We start from the raw sequence: 16,963 nt of genomic DNA on the forward strand, positions 1-16,963 counted from the left end.
GATAACACCTCGTAACCTTGCGTCTGTAATCTTGGTGTGGGCCACTGCGCATCGCGAAGGTGGGAACATCACAGCGGGAAGATGCTCCAATAGACTATGAGGCTCATTCTCGAGGTTACGTCCAAGTATTTGGTTGTTTCCACCCAGGCAGTGTTAAACCAGCTGGACATGGTCCGAGACTGAGCATCTCCCCCCACTGTGCTTGGTCTCAGATATATTCTCGCCCCCCTAATCTCCCAGATTGCCGGCGAGTTACTGCAGTCCATGCTGCAGCTCTGACTCGCTCCTGCACCGGCATCGTGTGCTGCGGCTGCAGACTCCATGAGAGAGACATGCTCGCCTTCGTTCTGGTCTCTGGGTCGCTCTGGATTATATTAGGTGAGTGCTGAAATGTGTTTTCTCGTTTTCACGATGCATTTAATTCGCGGGTCTGCGGTATAATGCGCTATCCGCCTGTCTCGCAATGGGAGGAGGCGCATTGTCTCGTTCATTGCCGGCTTTTTAAGGCTCACAGAGCGGTGGTGTATGCAAGGCTGTGTAGCTACACGTTCATTCCGACTATCACCGAATAACCCAGTTATTACCGTGCTAATAAGGATTAGGTGTGTGTGTGATTTGATGGGTGTTGTCGTTATTCGCGTTTGGCCACGGTAATAGCCCAACGCCGGTTACGTTTTAATTTTTAGGGGGCTTCAGCACGTGCATCAGTTGGCCCAACCCGGAACCAGCGATGTATCATAGCGGCAAGACAGAAGCGTTTCCAAGTTTATTTAAGGAGCACGTCTAGGGGATGTAGGTCTGAGAGGCTTTGCAGAAACGTCTGCCACACAACTTAGGCCTGTTAATAGCCTGCCGGTTGATGTCGCCTTCATGTTTTCACCTGTTCTGCGTCGCTTTTTTGCATATGGACGGTATTTTGCGGGGGGGGGGGGGCATGTATGCGGACCATTCAGTCCACACCAAAACACAGAGCGGTGTCCCTCTCTCTTCCGTGTCCACCGAACCGGGGTGAACTTGCGCATCTAAGGCCGGTTAGCGGCTTATAGGTCTCGTAACGCTGCGCGTAGAAACCGGATATACGTAAATAAAAAAAACACGTCATTAAGTTTTTTTCTTTTCTTTACAATTTCCATATTTAGACCTGCCTTGGGCCACAGTTTTGTTTTGAAGCATTTAGCGCCATTTTGCGGCGCGTTACAATAGGCCCCACCCTCGCGGAGGCTATTACATTTAGTTTTGTCCTTCTGAGTAAAAATCTGCCAGGCCCCAATCCGATAGAAGAAGAAAAAAGAGGAGTTTTTAAGTATTTACGGAAGGATATCTGATATGTCCTCTACCGCCCTGCCGTGATCTGGGAGGGGATGGGAGGGGGGAGGGAGGCTACGTCACGGAGTCGCTTGGTTGATTGGGGGGAGCTGTCCGGCGGAGGGCGGTGCTGAAATCCAGCATGCCCGACTCCCGTGTTTCCCAGGATGCCGCCATCTTTCCGGCCGTCCATTTCTGTTTCTCTAACCGGTGATTCAGGGTCATTCTTGGACACCCGGTTCCGGTTTGTTGTGCTGATCCAGTGGGGTGGGGGGTGGGGGGATCATTGCCAAGTCCGTTTTCATGAGGGCGACCAGAAGGCTGTGCAGTCGTGCCAGAGTCAGGGAGGCGTCTTGTCAAAGACATCCATGGCACGTTTAGCCGCTCACCCTCCGTGAATGCCACTCCTGAAAATGAATTATTCATTGTAATCACCATCTGGTGTCTCTCACAAAGACCTGTAAACCTATTCTTTTTCCCTTCTTGATAATTAATTAAAGAGGATGGACATCACACTCCTCCCTGTTAGAAAAAAAGGATACTGACTCAGCGTGTCTCCCAACTAACCTTTTCTCATTTAAGGAAAAGGCTGGCCAGAGGAATAATGCTCTGAGACTATGAGACACAAAGACTATGAGCTGGATGAGAGCCGCTGGCTGGTTGTCATTCAAAACGCCTCCCGGCATGGCAGCCCATCCTAACCAAACAGCCTAATAACCCAGTAGCCCAATAACAGGGGGGGCGGTGGGGGGAACGGACTGTGACCCGGTGAGGTAAACTGTGGACTTCTCTTAAATTTTAAACCAACAATTACAGAATTTGTCATTAACAAAGGCTGTGCTATTGCTATTGATTACCAAACAAAACTATCCTTTCCACGCTCTTAATCAATCAATCAATCAATCAAGTTGCATTCTCACAGCGCTTTTCTAGCTGCAACAGCCACTCAAAGCACTTAACGCTGTATTGTGGTTTTTTTCGACGCGACATATCTCAACAAGGACACATATCAGCAAATCCATGTGGTGTTTTAGTGGGTATTGTTAGTTTAAAAAGTCACAAGTAAGGGGAGAAATTACTGTTTTTTTAATCTCTTCCTGCATGTAATTTTGTGTGTGCCTGTGTGTGTGTGTAGTTTGGCCAGAAACACAGCGAATGATTTTTGTTTCAGTTTGAGCGACATAATACGATATGTTGGAAATCGATAAGTCGTACAAATGATGGTATGAGCGGTGTGTTAAAAATTACGAGGCATATGGACCACCACGTACCTGCACATTGCGATGAAATCCGGAAATAGACAAAAGAGTGGTGTAAGCGGGACATAAATCTTCTCATCTGTGTATTGTGTGTACTGCACTGTTAAGTTGTACCGTGAGTATGAGCTCCCACTATCCCTGTGTGTCGGTCACCATGCGGTCAGAAAGCACTCTGTGTGCAACATGTGATCATGAGGAATGGTCATAGCCATGGGTATTGAGATCTGGACTCTGTAAACAGGGTGTTTCAATAGTCAGTGCTGGTGTAAACAATGATAACAGCTCCATGTTCACATGGAGGGGACCTCGTTGGTTGTTTCCAAGCTGTCTGGGTGGCTCGAAGCTGCTTCAGCATTCCCTATCTGCCCTTTGCCATGGAAGTATGGGACTTAATCGATATGAGTTGAACTGCTGAGCCAGGGCTTCTGCTTCCTGTTGATGGATGTTTTGAGACCCGTATTTTAACAAGTACAACATTACCGTCCTCATGACTGTTGCATAGCAAACACCCGTTTTGTTTAGTTTTACAATGTTTATTGCAAAATAATTACATGAGATTAGATGGCTCCTTCTCCCTGGATTTAGAAACAGCCTTCAAATAGTAATTTCAGTGTGAAACCCATTCAAACCTGATGATTGGTTTCAGAAATTCTGCACGAATGGAAGTGCGAGCGATGTGCTTTTCATAATTCCTGGGAAGAAAAAAAAAGGATGGCTTTGAGATGCAAGACTCTCACTGAGCAGGCAGCGGTCTCACTTTATCTCAATCTGACAGTCAAAATATACTACGAGTAGCCTTGTCCATTATGTTTGCATTTGTGTGTGTGTGTGTGTGTGTGTGTGTGTGTGTGTGTGTGTGTGTGTGTGTGTGTGTGTGTAAATATTGTGTAGATATTTCAATTGTGGAAGCCCAAAATCTCAATTTGAACGTCGCAAACATGTAGACATGCTTGCATGTGTGTGTGTTTTTTAAATTTCTTCAGTGTGTTAGTGTGTGAGTGTGCATGTGTGTTTGTGCATGTATGTTCTTGCTCTCTCTCTCTCTCTCTCTCTCTCTCTCTCTCTCTCTCTCTCTCTCTCTCTCTCGCTCTCTCTCTCTCTCTCTCTCTCTCTCTCTCTATCTCTCTCTATCTGTCTCTCTTGCACTCTCCACAACCCTTCCCATATCCTAAACAAATACATTAGAGAGAGAGAGAGAGAGAGAGAGAGAGAGAGAGAGAGAGAGAGAGAGAGAGAGAGAGAGAGAGTCAGACAGACGCAGGAAGGAGGAGGGGGGGTGAAAGCAGAGCGTCGGCTGAGCTGAGGGTGGTGTGATATGGTGGCCAGGCAGGTACAAACTAGGCCAAATCGCATCGCCTCTTCTCCTACTCACTTGGCTCAGCATAATCTCACCGGTGGCAGTGGGAAAGTAATCGTGGGTTAGCACGGGGCAATATAGTAGTCGCCTTAGGGCCCCTTAGAAACTGCAGAGATTTCCCTGGCTGCCTGGCTGCCTCCCCAACGCCTTGTAAGTGCTAACACATTGCACGGCATTCTTTGCTTGCATTTTGCATTCTTGCTCCTCTCTGACTCTCTCTCTCTCTCTCTCTCTCTCTCTCTCTCTCTCTCTCTCTCTCTCTCTGTATTTTACTCATTTGTGATTTACTTACTCATGCACTCACTCGCTTTTTTCTCTTGTCAGTCTATTCATCTGTCTACCTTTGCGTTAGCAAATTATGCATTCAGGAGTTCCTCTGCTGCTTTTTGTATTAACTTTTTCACAGTCACACTTTTTTTCCCAGTTTGGTAGTGCATCCGTTTATTGTTGGTAAAAAAAATAACAATAACGACAGTCGATTGCATTGAACTTTACTTCAAAAGTCGACAATGTGGCTGGCTGTGCACATTTACCGTCAGTAAAGGCGATCGGAGAAAGTCATGCTTTGACTTATGGGTGGGGATATCAGTAGGGAAAAGTGGCTGTCTGGGATGAAAAGAAGTGATGGGGGGCGGGGGAAGAGAATAGATCGGAGTAAGACAGAGTGGAAGAGAGAGGGGGGGCAGGTGAAGAGGAAGCCCTGCAGAGAGAAGGAATGAGGAAAAAGCCGAAGCACACACTGAAGATGTTGAAGGATTGTGGCTTCAATGATACTTAAGGTTATTTTTTATTTTGCGATAAATTGTGTTATTCCATGGGAGAGACTAATTAATGTAGGACTTGATACAGCTGTGTAATTATTTGAGGCACGTGTAGTTGACGGGGAAATACAGTTCAGGAAATTATGTTGTGAGTGCAATTGCGTTAAGGAAAAGTACATGGACGGGAGAGTTTCTGTGTTTTCACTTTGTCGGCTTTGCAGCGGCTAAGTTTGAGTGTCGTGTGTACATAGTCAGGATGACCCGTCATTATGACTTCAGATTAGATATAGGGCTGGGAGCCAGTCGTCTCTGAAGGGAAAGTGCAAGACGGAGATAGTTGGTGGTGAAAGACCAAACAGAAAGCCCAGCAGGTTGTCTTTTAATAGCCGGTGGTAGTGCAGTTACTCTTGGTTATCTGTCTATCAGCTAATAGGCCATAATCTCCTTGCACTGGAGTCTAATCGCTGGTGACGGCCTGCAGATGGGGAGATTGGGCGGGACCACAGGAAGGGGGCTGGGAGTCCGGGGGGTGGGGGTGGGGGTGGGGGGTTCTCCATTTAAGCTTCTGAGTTAAAAGGAAGTCTAGTTGGCTCATTCACAAACTGTCGTTCTTGCAACTCTTGAGTATCGACTGTGCTCTCTTCTTCACTCTGATGCTCGGTATTCAGTCTGCGTCCAAATCAGGGGCTCTGTCCCGAGACGAAGAGAGAAAACATAGCCATGGATGAGGGGCGGGAGGGGCTTTGTAGAGCAAGAGTGAAAACATTTTAGATGTTCACCAGTCGCCTACCTTAGCAGTTGAGTACGACTCACTGAAGACACGTCCCCCGTCCTTGATACTTCTGAATCAACGGTGTCTGTTTGTGTGAACGCTTTCAACAGCAATATCCCACTTCCTCTATTGGTTTAACTCTCTACTGACTCACATTTCACAGTAAACCTGAAATGTATGATAGAAACGTTTCATCTTTCAGTTGTTTCAAGAACATATCATTACTATTATTATTATTAGTATTATTAGTAGTAGTAGTAGTAGTAGTATATTTTCACACTAAATATTGTAATGTAAAGTGCGTTGCAGTCATTAAAAACAGTGATATTAGTTGAAAATATAGATTGTTGTAATCAAAAGCCGTCAGTGTTATTTGTTATTTAGGTAAAATCTAGGGTTTAAAAGGTGCGTTTTAAGGTTTTTTTGTTTTTTTGTTAATGACCACAGAACCTGCCTCTTGAATGAATATAAGAAAATCACTCCAAAGTTAAGAGAAATGTAAAAGAAAAAAAAGTCATGTTCCCCCTTTACATTAGGGCAGTTTCGGTAGCATTAAAAGAGCTGCGGGACAGGTTCAGATGGGTACAGGATATTGAAGAACAAACATATTTGATATGCATACAGGTGCGGTATGACAGAGAGCTTTAACCCCCAGCGGCAGGACTTTAAAGTGAATTCTGCAAGACACAGGAAGTTAAATGCAGGGTGTGCATGATGGGTCTGTGGTCTCTCTTGGTTTCTGTTGAAATTCTGGCAGCAGAGATTTGTATGGGCTGCAATCAGTCAATTTGCAATCTAACTTTATATTGATAAATTGGGCCGTCGATTACATTTTTAACATGGTAATTGCATGATGGGCTGTGATGCATAGGTAGGGCCAATTTGTCAGTCACTCGTCGGTCTTTAATAATATTGAATGGTGATCCAGTAGGGGAATACCTTGATGTCTGTCACACAAACGACTTTGCCTCAGAGTTGTCATGACAAGCAGACAGCACATTCTGATTGACACCTCTGCCCACTAATTGGCTACACAAGATGTTGCTTTTCTTCAGTGTGATCTGTGGTTTGATTTGTGGGCTGGGCCATGTTTTTTTTTCTCCTCAAGTTCTCATGACAACCAGGTATCTTGGGGGGGGGGGCGGACAACCTGTTGAAACCGGGACACATTCTTCCCTGTTGCGGTTGAACGAAACAGCCCCCAACTGACAGACTTACTCTTTGCCATTTTTATTCTTTATTTTTTTTCCAGAGCTGCTTTATATATATATATATATGGCACGGTGGCGCAGTAGTTAGCACAGTTGCCTCACAGAAAGAAGGTCCTGGGTTTGAGTCCCAGGGTAGCCCAGCCTTGGGTGTCGTCCCGGGTCGTCCTCTGTGTGGAGTTTGCATGTTCTCCCCGTGTCTGCGTGGGTTTCCTGTGGGGGCTTCGGTTTCCTCCCACAGTCCAAAGACATGTAGGTCAGGTGAATTGGCCATACTAAATTGTCCCTAGGTGTGAATGTGTGCGTGTGTGTGTGTGTGAGGGGGGGGGCTGTGATGGCCTGGTGGCCTGTCCAGGGTGTCTCCCCGCCTGCTGCCCAATGACTGCTAGGATAGGCTTCAGCATCCCTGCAACCCTGAGAGCAGGATAAGTGGTATAAAAACATATATATATGTATGTGTGTGTGTGTGTGTGTGTGTGTGTGTGTGTGTGTGTGTGTGTGTGTGTGTGTGTGTGTGTGTGTGTGTGCATGTGTGTGTGTGTGTGTGTGTGTATGTTATATATATGCTATATACATGTTGTATATATGCTATATATATGCTATATATACAGTGCATCCGGAAAGTATTCACACCCCTTCACTTTCCCCACATTGTGTTATGTTACAGCCTTATTCCAAAATGGATTAAATTCCTTTTTTTCTCATCAATCTACACACAATACCCCATAATGACAAAGTGAAAAAGGTTTTGTAGAAATTTTTGCAAATTTATTAAAACTAAAAACTGAAATATTGCATGTACATAAGTATTCACACCCTTTGCTATGACACTCAAAATTGAGCTCAGGTTCATCCTGTTTCCACTGATCATCCTTGAGATGTTTCTACATCTTGACTGGAGTCCACCCATAGTAAATTAAATTGATTGGACATGATTTCGAAAGGCACACACCTGTCTATATAAGGTCCCACTGTTGACAGTGCATGTCAGAGCACAAACCAAGCCATGAAGTCAAAGTAATTGTCTGTGGACCTGCGAGACAGGATTGTATTGAGGCACAGATCTGGGGAAGGGTACAAAGCATTCTACAGCTTTGAAGGTCCCGAGGAGCACAGTGGTCTCCATCATTTGTAAATGGAAGAAGTTTGGATCCACCAGGACTCTTCCTAGAGCTGGCCGCCCAGCCAAACTGAGCAATCGGGGGAGAAGGCCCTTGGTCAGGGAGGTGACCAAGAACCCGATGGTCACTCTGACAGAGCTCCAGCGTTTCCTTTGTGGAGATGGGAGAACCTTCCAGAAGGACAACCATCTCTGCAGCACTCCACCAATCAGGCCTTTATGGTAGAGTGGCCAGACGGAAGCCTCTGCTCAGTAAAAGGCACATGACAGCCCGCTTGAAGTTTGCCAGAAAGCACCTAAAGGACTCTCAGACCATGAGAAACAAGATTCTCTGGCTGATGAAACCAAGATTGAACTCTTTGGCCTGAATGCCAAACGTCATGTCTGGAGGAAACCAGGCACCTCTCATCACCTTGCTAATACCATCCCTACAGTGAAGCATGGTGGTGGCAGCATCGTGCTGTGGGGATGTTTTTCAGCGGCAGGAACTGGGAGACTATTCAGGATTGAGGGAGAGATGAATGGAGCAAAGTACAGAGAGATCCTTGATGTAAACCTGCTCCAGAGCGCTCAGGACCTCAGACTCGGGCAAAGGTTTACCTTTCAACACAACAATGACCCTAAGCACACAGCCAAGACAACGAAGGAGTGGCTTCGGGACAGGTCTGTGAATGTCCTTGAGTGGCCCAGCCAGAGCCCAGACCTGAACCCCATTGAACATCTCTGGAAAGACCTGAAAATAGCTGTGCAGCAACACTCCCCATCTAACCTTACAGAGCTCGAGAGGATCTGCAGAGAAGAATGGGAGAAATACCCCAAATATAGGTGTGCCAAGCTTGTAGCTTCATACCCGAGAAGACTTGAGGCTGTAATCGCTGCCAAGGGTGCCTCAACCAAGTACTGAGTAAAGGGTGTGAATACTTATGTACATGCAATATTTCAGTTTTTTATTTTTAATAAATTTGCAAAAATTTCGACAAAACCTTTTTCGCTTTGTCATTATGGGGTATTGTATGTAGATTGATGAGGAAAAAAAAGGAATTTAATCCATTTTGGAATAAGGCTGTAACATAACAAAATGTGGGGAAAGTGAAGGGGTGTGAATACTTTCCGGACGCACTGTATATATATATATATATATATATATAGCGGGTTTTTTTTTTGAAACCGTCAGTGGTGTTGATGAAAGTGCTCAACAAATGAGGAGCAGAATGTTAAGATATTTGTAGGTAAAAAAAACTAATTCATAGCAGTACAAGCCTGTTTCGTGCGTTGCGCACTCATCAGCTGCCAAGTTGGCTATACGACAAAGAAAACAAACCAGCGAATAAATGCTATTATAACATTAAAACCAGCGAATAAATGCTAATATATATATACATATATATACACATTTTATTTGTGGGTGCCTTTCAGAACACTCAAGAACACCTTACAGAACACAGAAGAAAGAAAAAAAAACCAAGCAGCGCTATATCAGATAGCTTAAAATCAAAACAAAGCGGGGTAGACGATAAAAAGTGAATACAACAGATAAGTATAAAATCATCATCTGCACAAAACTCAATGAAGTGTGGATCAGACTGAATATGCCGGTTTGAAAAGGTACGTTTTGAGATGGGATTTGAAGGTTGAAAGAGAGTCAATGTTGTGAATGTCTTGTGGGAGAGGAACCATAGGCAGGGGGCAGAATGACTGAAGATTCTAGACCCCATGGTAGTCAAGCAGGCTGATGGTGTAGTGAGTTGGACAGCAGAAGAGGATCTGAGAGTGCGGGAGGGCGTGTGGATATGAAGGAGTTCAGAAAGATATGAAGGAGCTAGGTTATTAAGGGCCTTAAAGGTGAGGAGCAGGATCTTGAAGTCAATACAGTGGTTAACAGGGAGCCAATGGAGTTGCTGACGAACAGGAGTGATATGATCTATGGAAGGAGTTCTAGTAATGATACGGGCAGCTGAATTCTGGACCAACTGAAGTTTATGAAGACACTTGAAGGGAAGATGAAAGAGGATAGAATTGCAGCAGTCAATATGGGATGTGTGCGTGCGTGCGTGCTTTTGTATATATATATCCTTTTTCATATCCTTTTTCTTCTTCTTCTTTTGGCTTGTTCCCTGTTTCCCACCTGGGAAACTGTAACCCTGTTCCCCAGGGTTCCCATTTCCCTTTTTCACCACCGTATTTTACTTTATTTTTAGTTTTTCTTATTTTATTCTCTGTGCCAACAACACCGAGCTAAATCCCTAGTGCATGTAATTGCACGTGGCAATAAAAGAATTTCGATTCTGATTCTGATATTTGTGTATTTCAGAGATTTCTAAGATGCCGGGATGCGTAGCTTGAATTTGGGACTGTCCCAGTCAGACTGAGACATCCGGTCACCCTATTCCCAACTCAGTTGCCATGCTTTAAGCTAATTGAGTTCACTGCAAGCGTAATCTTTACTCAAGCTGAACATTTTTCAACCCCAGCAAGCCACCACTTCCCTCATTTCACGTATCTCAGGGTGAGGCGTATCTAAGGACAGGATGTTGTATTGCTGTGAAGCCCGCTAATGCAAACCTGCGATTTGTGAGAATGGGCTATACTACTAAAATTGACTTGACTTGCAACAGCGGCTCATTGTGCCATATCGCTTCTTTCCAGTAACGTTTCACTGTGCCGAAGGTTTCTGTTGTGTTTTGTGTAAATGCATGGTATGATTTAAAAATTATATTCCCAAAATGTCAGGCAAAGTCCTCACTAGAGGAGGTGGGGGGCCCTTTAGCATCTGGACTTGCGTTGAGTAGCAGACGGAAATAGCTTTTTATAGTTTTGCTTGTTCTCTGTGACAGTGTTGAAGAAATGGCTTCGTCTCTCCTTTTGTACATTTATACAAACATGTGATGACTTCTTCTCTAAGACTCTTGTAATGTACAAACCAGTTTCTGATTTGTCAACTTGTGCCCCATCTGTGATCAGTGTGTGATGTCTTATGTGTTAAATATTTTGCATGGTTCTCTTGATAGACTTCACACCTTCGGGTCCGGTCCACATTGAGCAACATTCGGTTATACAATTGTATATTTATAAAATAAAACTCTTCAAGTGTTTGTCTTTTTGTTTGTGAAGAAACTTCCTTGGTCCAGTATCACACTGCACATCTGTGCAAAGGTCCCACCAAGTGTATATACGTATGTGTGTTGACATTCGAAAGAAACAAAATGCGCAACTACCACAGGATGTTGACGGTGCTGCATTTTTCATGCAGTCTTCATGCCATTGACGAAAATCAATATGAGTGCTGAGTGCCTTGCCAAAGTCCAATTTAGATAAAGTCTGGGGTCTGCAGTTTAACTGAAACAGATCCAGCCTCTCTATTACCATTTAAAAACAAGACACAGTGGCTTCAGGAAAGTCAATCAGAGGAACTACCTCCTTCTGAACTTAAAAAGCAATCAGTCAAACGTCTCAAAAGATTTTTAGCAGGATGTGTTGAGGCAGGCACGGTGGCACAGTGGTTAGCGCGGTCACCTCACAGCAACAAGGTCATTGGGTTCGAGCCCCGGGGTAGTCCAACCTTGGGGGTTGTCCTCTGTGTGGAGTTTGCATGTTCTCCCCGTGTCTGCGTGGGTTTCCTCCGGGTGCTCCGGTTTCCTCTCACAGTCCAAAGACATGTAGGTCAGGTGAATCGGCCGTACTAAATTGTCCCTAGGTGTGAATGTGTGTGTGTGTGATGCCTGCCGCCTGCTGTCCAATGACTGCTGGGATGGGCTCCAGCATCCCCGCCACCCTGAGAGCAGGATAAGCGGTTTGGATAATGAATGGATGGATGTATTGAGGCACTATGAGAGGACTGTAACCATAAAACCAAAGACTGTTTCTGTGTAAACTGTGAAACTTATCACATGTTCCTAATGTGTCTGCTTTCCCCAACAAATATGTTGCTGGTACAGAGATAGAGAACATATGGATTAGTAGCACTGATGGGTCTAATTTAGTTGAGATGAAATTATAAACCCTGGTCATTACCTCGCACTTTCGAAACTCACAAAAAGTAGCAGCAACCTGACAAAGCCTTCAGCAAGTTTGTGTGAATTTCACTCCAGTTTTCCCTTGATAGAAGCCCATTTTACTTTAACGCACTGATATATTCCAGTTTCACTCTAGAAAGCACCGTTTTTCATTATAACCACACACAAATGCCCCCATTTGAATTGTCAGTGATAGTGTAGTTGGTGTTGTGTGACGTTTGTCTCGGAGATGCAGTAGGTGAATGCAGGTGGTAGTTTTCCTGTTTGGTGAACACTTTGCATATATGTAGTTGCTTTAGTGCCTGCTCATCAGCAGGATGGAGATGTGGCTTCTTCGTTTGACTATTGGGTACATCTGCCTTTGATTATGCAAATGAAGTGGAGAGGTCCGCGAGTTTAAGATGGGATTTAAAAGGTCGGTTTTTGGTTGTAGATGTTTTGAGTAACAGTGGGATGCTGCTGACTCGGTGACATTTCCTCACACCAGCTGAAGCAACAGCAAACCCTGTAGAGCCAATACAGTGAACCCTAAAACCTGTGTGTGTGTGTGTGTCTGTCTGTCTGTCTGTCTGTCTGTGTGTGTGTGTGTGTGTGTCTGAGAGAGAGAGAGAGAAAGAGAGAGAGAGAGAGAGAGAGAGAGAGAGAGAGAGAGAGAGAGAGAGAGAGAGAGAGAGAGAGAGAGAGAGAGAGAATAGGGCGGAAGCGGGCAGATAGAATGAAAAAAGAGAGATGGTAGAAGTGCCAGTTTGCTTGTGTGTGTGTGTGTGTGTGTGTGTGTGTGTGTGTGTGTGTGTGTGTGTGTGTGTGTGTGTGTGTGTGTGTGTGTGTGTGTGTGTGTGTGTGTGTGTGTATGTGCGCATGAGAGAAATTGACAGGAAGAAACAGAGAAGCAAACAGATAGAAAAAGTTTGCATGGTGTGTGTGTGTGTGTCTGTGTGTGTGTGCGTGTCTGTATGTGTGCGTGTGTGCGTGTACATGTGCATGTGTGTGCGCATATACGCGTGTGTGTGTTTGTGTGTGTGCGCACATTAGAGACATTGACAGGAAGAAACAGAGAAGCAGAGAAAAAGTTTGCGTGTTCTGTGTGTGTGCCTATGTGTGTGTGTGCGTATGTGTGTGTGTATGTGTGTGTGTGTGTGTGCGCGTGCATCCGAGGATGGACCAACTGGTGACAGGGTCAGGGGCCCCCAAGGCTCGTAGATGCGGAAGGGCAATGAAGGCTATCCCATCTGGTGTCGGTTGCAGGAGGAATGTGACACAACACACAGTGCATCCTAGCTGGCTGGGTATGGGGCAGTGTAGCCGCAGACAGGTTAGCGTGCCCATGATGACCCCTGTCCACTGTTGAAAGTGCTTACAATGGGCACCTGAGTGTCGGGACTGGACCTTGGAGCAGTAGAAGGAGGTCGCCTGTCCGATGAGTCCCATTTTGGATGGCCGTGTACGTGTATGCTGTTTCCCCTGGGAGGTGATGGCACCAGGGTGCACTGTGGGGAGACGACAAGCAGGGGGAGGGAGTGTGATGCTCTGGGCAAGGCTCTGCCGGGGAAACCCTGGGTCCGGCTGTTCGTGTGGATATCAATTTGATGCGTGCCACCTGCCTAAACGTCGTTACATACCATCGTTACACCTCTTAATGGTAGCGGTATTCCCTGATGGCAGCGGCCTCTTTCGCAGAGTAATGCGCCCTGCCACGCTGCACACATTGTTCAGGAACGGTTTGAGGGAGGTGATGAGGTGTTCAAGGTGTTGCCCTGGCCTCCAATTCCCCAGATCTCAATCTGGCTGAGCACCTGTGGGATTTGCTGGACAGACAAGTCCGATCCACGGAGGCCCCGTCTCGCAACGTACAGGACTTGAAGGATCTGTTGCTAAAGTCTTGGTGCCGGATACCAGAGGACACCTTCAGGGGTCTTGTAGAGTCCATGCCTTGGCGGTTCGGCACTGTTTTGCCAGCACACGGAGGATCAACAGCATATTAGACAGCTGGTCATAATGTTTTGGCTCATACGTGGACGCTGAACTGTTCAGGCGTTGATTATTCTCAAGTAAGCAATCATCATTCATTAGCATGATACTGTCTGTTTGGCAGCTAAGATAGTGGAGAGTCAAGAGTGTTCAGTTAATTGAGTGTTTGCAAAATAATTGACAGTGATTCACCTTATTGGCGAATCACTGTCAATTATTTTGCTCCTAGCTACACAGCTAGGATGGGCTTAACGCAGAGAGTGAATTTCATTGTGTGTATGTACAAATGACAAATAAAGTGTATTCTATTCTATTCTATAAGGACTTATTCATCAGTCTGGTTTCTCTAATGCCTGACACTGCTGACCTCCCAAAAGACAGCACCTTCAATGCACCTTAAGAAAGATCATGCTAGATAACAAAAAGACATTGCTAAAGGAAAATTAAATGGTGAAAATATGTTATTGGGGAAACTGTAAAACTGAAGGGCAATCTTGTCTTTTATTCCTTTTCTCAAGCCCCACATCTGACGTCATCGTCTATATATAAATATATAAAATGTGTTAATAGAGAGTAGTGTTTAAGGTTTTATGTCCACGTTCTAGATTCAGTTGTGTATCATGAAGTTCATGATCATAACATGAAGTTTATGTAAATGTAAATCAGGCAATGTGTCAGTTTTTTTGATGGTGTGATGTGTTTGAATTATTCTGACGGGGAAATGTGTAACACGTTACCTAAAAGATGGGTGAGTATCCACGCACGCCCAGCAGACAGCTCTTAAAGGGGAGTTTCACACATTTTCAAACCCTATCTCGTGTCTCTCGGGGGCGGGAGTGAAACCCGAGTTTTCTCCGGCCAACAAGTGACGCATCGTGACGTCAGTTGGCAGCCGGAAAAAACTATATACACCCTAGCAGTATAGTTAATAACCCCAATCTGCTCTTACTACGCCGATTGAAACCACATCGTCGTTCTCTTGGCTAAACTACATTTCCGATTGGGTAAATGACGTGTCACAACACTAGAGCAGAGGATTTTATGGACAATACAGAAGCTCGCGTGCAATGCATTGTGGGATGTGTAGGTGCTGTGAGAGATGTAACAATAGGAACTATTGTTAGGAACCATTGTTTAGTTCCTTGTTTACACAGGGGTCGTTTAGGTTGTTGCACCTGGAATAACGGACCGAGCATGATGCATAACCTTACGTGCCGAAGTTATTATTAAAGTTTATAGCCCCGTGGGGTTGAAACGAGTTGTAACGTCTCATTGGTAGAAGGTAACAACACACTTTAACAAGAGAGACTGAGTTAGAGAACACCGATTTCTCCGTCAATATATCAGGAATCAGGAACATTTATTTGTCATTTCATTTCATGCACTTGAAAAATCGTTTCCCCCAGCAGTGCAACACAAAGACAAAAACACATTTCCAAACTACAAGGACACATACATCAAGACTTAAAAAAAAAACTACAAAAACGCACAGCCATAGGCCACCGGAAGCGCATGCTCCCAGAGGCGTGAGGGAGCTGCGTTTCCCGAAGGAGGGAGGTAGTGTAGCTACCACTGATGACTAGACTCGCTAGCCCCTGGCTAACGGGTTGGACCTTTTAGTCGACTGGTTAACTAATCGCCCGTGGTGCGGGAGACCCGGGTTCACATCCCGGCTGCGGCGGTTCCGGACTGCCCCCCGAATTTGCTACATTGGTATCATATCCAACCAGGGGCGCAACGGGGGGTGCAGAGGGTGCAATGCACACAGGCGCCGCATCAGCAGGGGCGCCAAAAGACCGTACGCAAAAAATAAAATTTTATATATATATAAATGAAAAAACATGTAACCATATATTCTAATCCAAAATTCTCGTCTTAGTCATAATATTTATAAATATTAAACTTTTAAAAAACAAATGGGCCTATAACCAGAAATTGTTTACCGTACACTGTACTTTTAGCGCCCCCGCTTGTGCAGCGCCTGTGTGCATTGCACCCTCTGCACCCCCCCCCCATTGCGCCCCTGTATCCAACATATCCAAAAATAAAAATTCACTGTCCAAGAGAGCGAACGCCAGCCAGGATGACTGTCGGAACTGCCGTTCTGCATGGGCTAGCAGTTAGCTTAGCCTGGATAAAACAAAGTTAGTTTAGCATGCCCCGCTTCCGCATCCTGTCAGACCGCACTCGTGTTTCCTCTTCGTGCGCAGCTCCAGGCAGGGCCGTGGTCCCTGGGCCCACAGAACGCAGCAGACCAAGCTCTCCCAGCAGATCCGGCGCCAGCTCTCCCAGCCACCAAACGAAGACACAAACTTAGACGCAGACGTGGACAAAGACACTGCATGGACGGTACTGGGTGAGGTCGCCGCAGACGTGAGTTCGCGCCGCCATCTTCCCGTATATAGTCCACAGTGCTACATTTTTTTATTTTTTTATTTATTGCTTCAATCCACTACTCATCAGTTCCGATTGTACATACACGGTGAAATTTCCCTTTAAAATGGGCAATTTCAACCTAAAATCTATTATAAATAATTTTAAAAAGTAGCCGTAACATAAAAGCTGATAAAAGTATTAAATGTTGGTTAAATGTTTTTTTTTTCTGTACATGAGTCAGTATGGCCGTGTAGCATCAGATAAAACAAACACCTCTGGTGATATGACAGCAAAATAACAAACCTCATATCTGTCATAGTCGGGACAGTGTCTTATATGAGTGGGCCCTGGCCTGACCACCGGCTACTCTGCTGAGTGACCCGCAATGCATTAGTCGGTGTTTTTTTAGGAGAGGAGGAGGAGCCCTTTGCTAAGTCTAAATATAGAAAGACTCCATAACCCACTGACACAGCTATTCAGATAAAGTGATAGCGTGGAGACTGTAGAGAGGGAAATGCATTACTCTACATACTTACACACACACACACACACACACACACACACACACACACACACACACACACACAAACAGTGGATTAGGAGGGGGATTGGAGAATCAGATGGTGAGAGAGAGGTGGGGTGATAGAGTGATGGAGGGAGTGAACAAGTGGAGGAGGCCTTGGTTTTGGGTCAGTCGCTCAACAGTTTCATTCACTTGATTTTAAGCTCATCTACCCATGGCTGTCCTTCTTACTTCTTCTCTCTGGTCCTTCTATCTGACATCAAAATAGAAATAGCTTAATTCAGTTTAACCACAAAACAAA

At 45.2% G+C, this 16,963-nt stretch overlaps 1 protein-coding gene across 1 annotated transcript in view; it reads left to right on the forward strand.

Annotated features, from left to right (window-relative positions):
* Positions 1–335: 335 nt before the first annotated feature.
* The window catches only part of acsl6 (acyl-CoA synthetase long chain family member 6), a 70,784-nt gene continuing 54,156 nt past the window's right edge, over positions 336–16,963 (forward strand). The window contains exon 1 of the mRNA XM_056285301.1: positions 336–378. The gene's annotated coding sequence lies outside the window, so the exon portion shown is untranslated. The remainder of the gene's footprint in view (positions 379–16,963) is intronic.

This window comes from Lampris incognitus, chromosome 8 (assembly GCF_029633865.1).
Source record: "Lampris incognitus isolate fLamInc1 chromosome 8, fLamInc1.hap2, whole genome shotgun sequence".
In the NCBI taxonomy this organism is placed as follows: domain Eukaryota; kingdom Metazoa; phylum Chordata; class Actinopteri; order Lampriformes; family Lampridae; genus Lampris; species Lampris incognitus.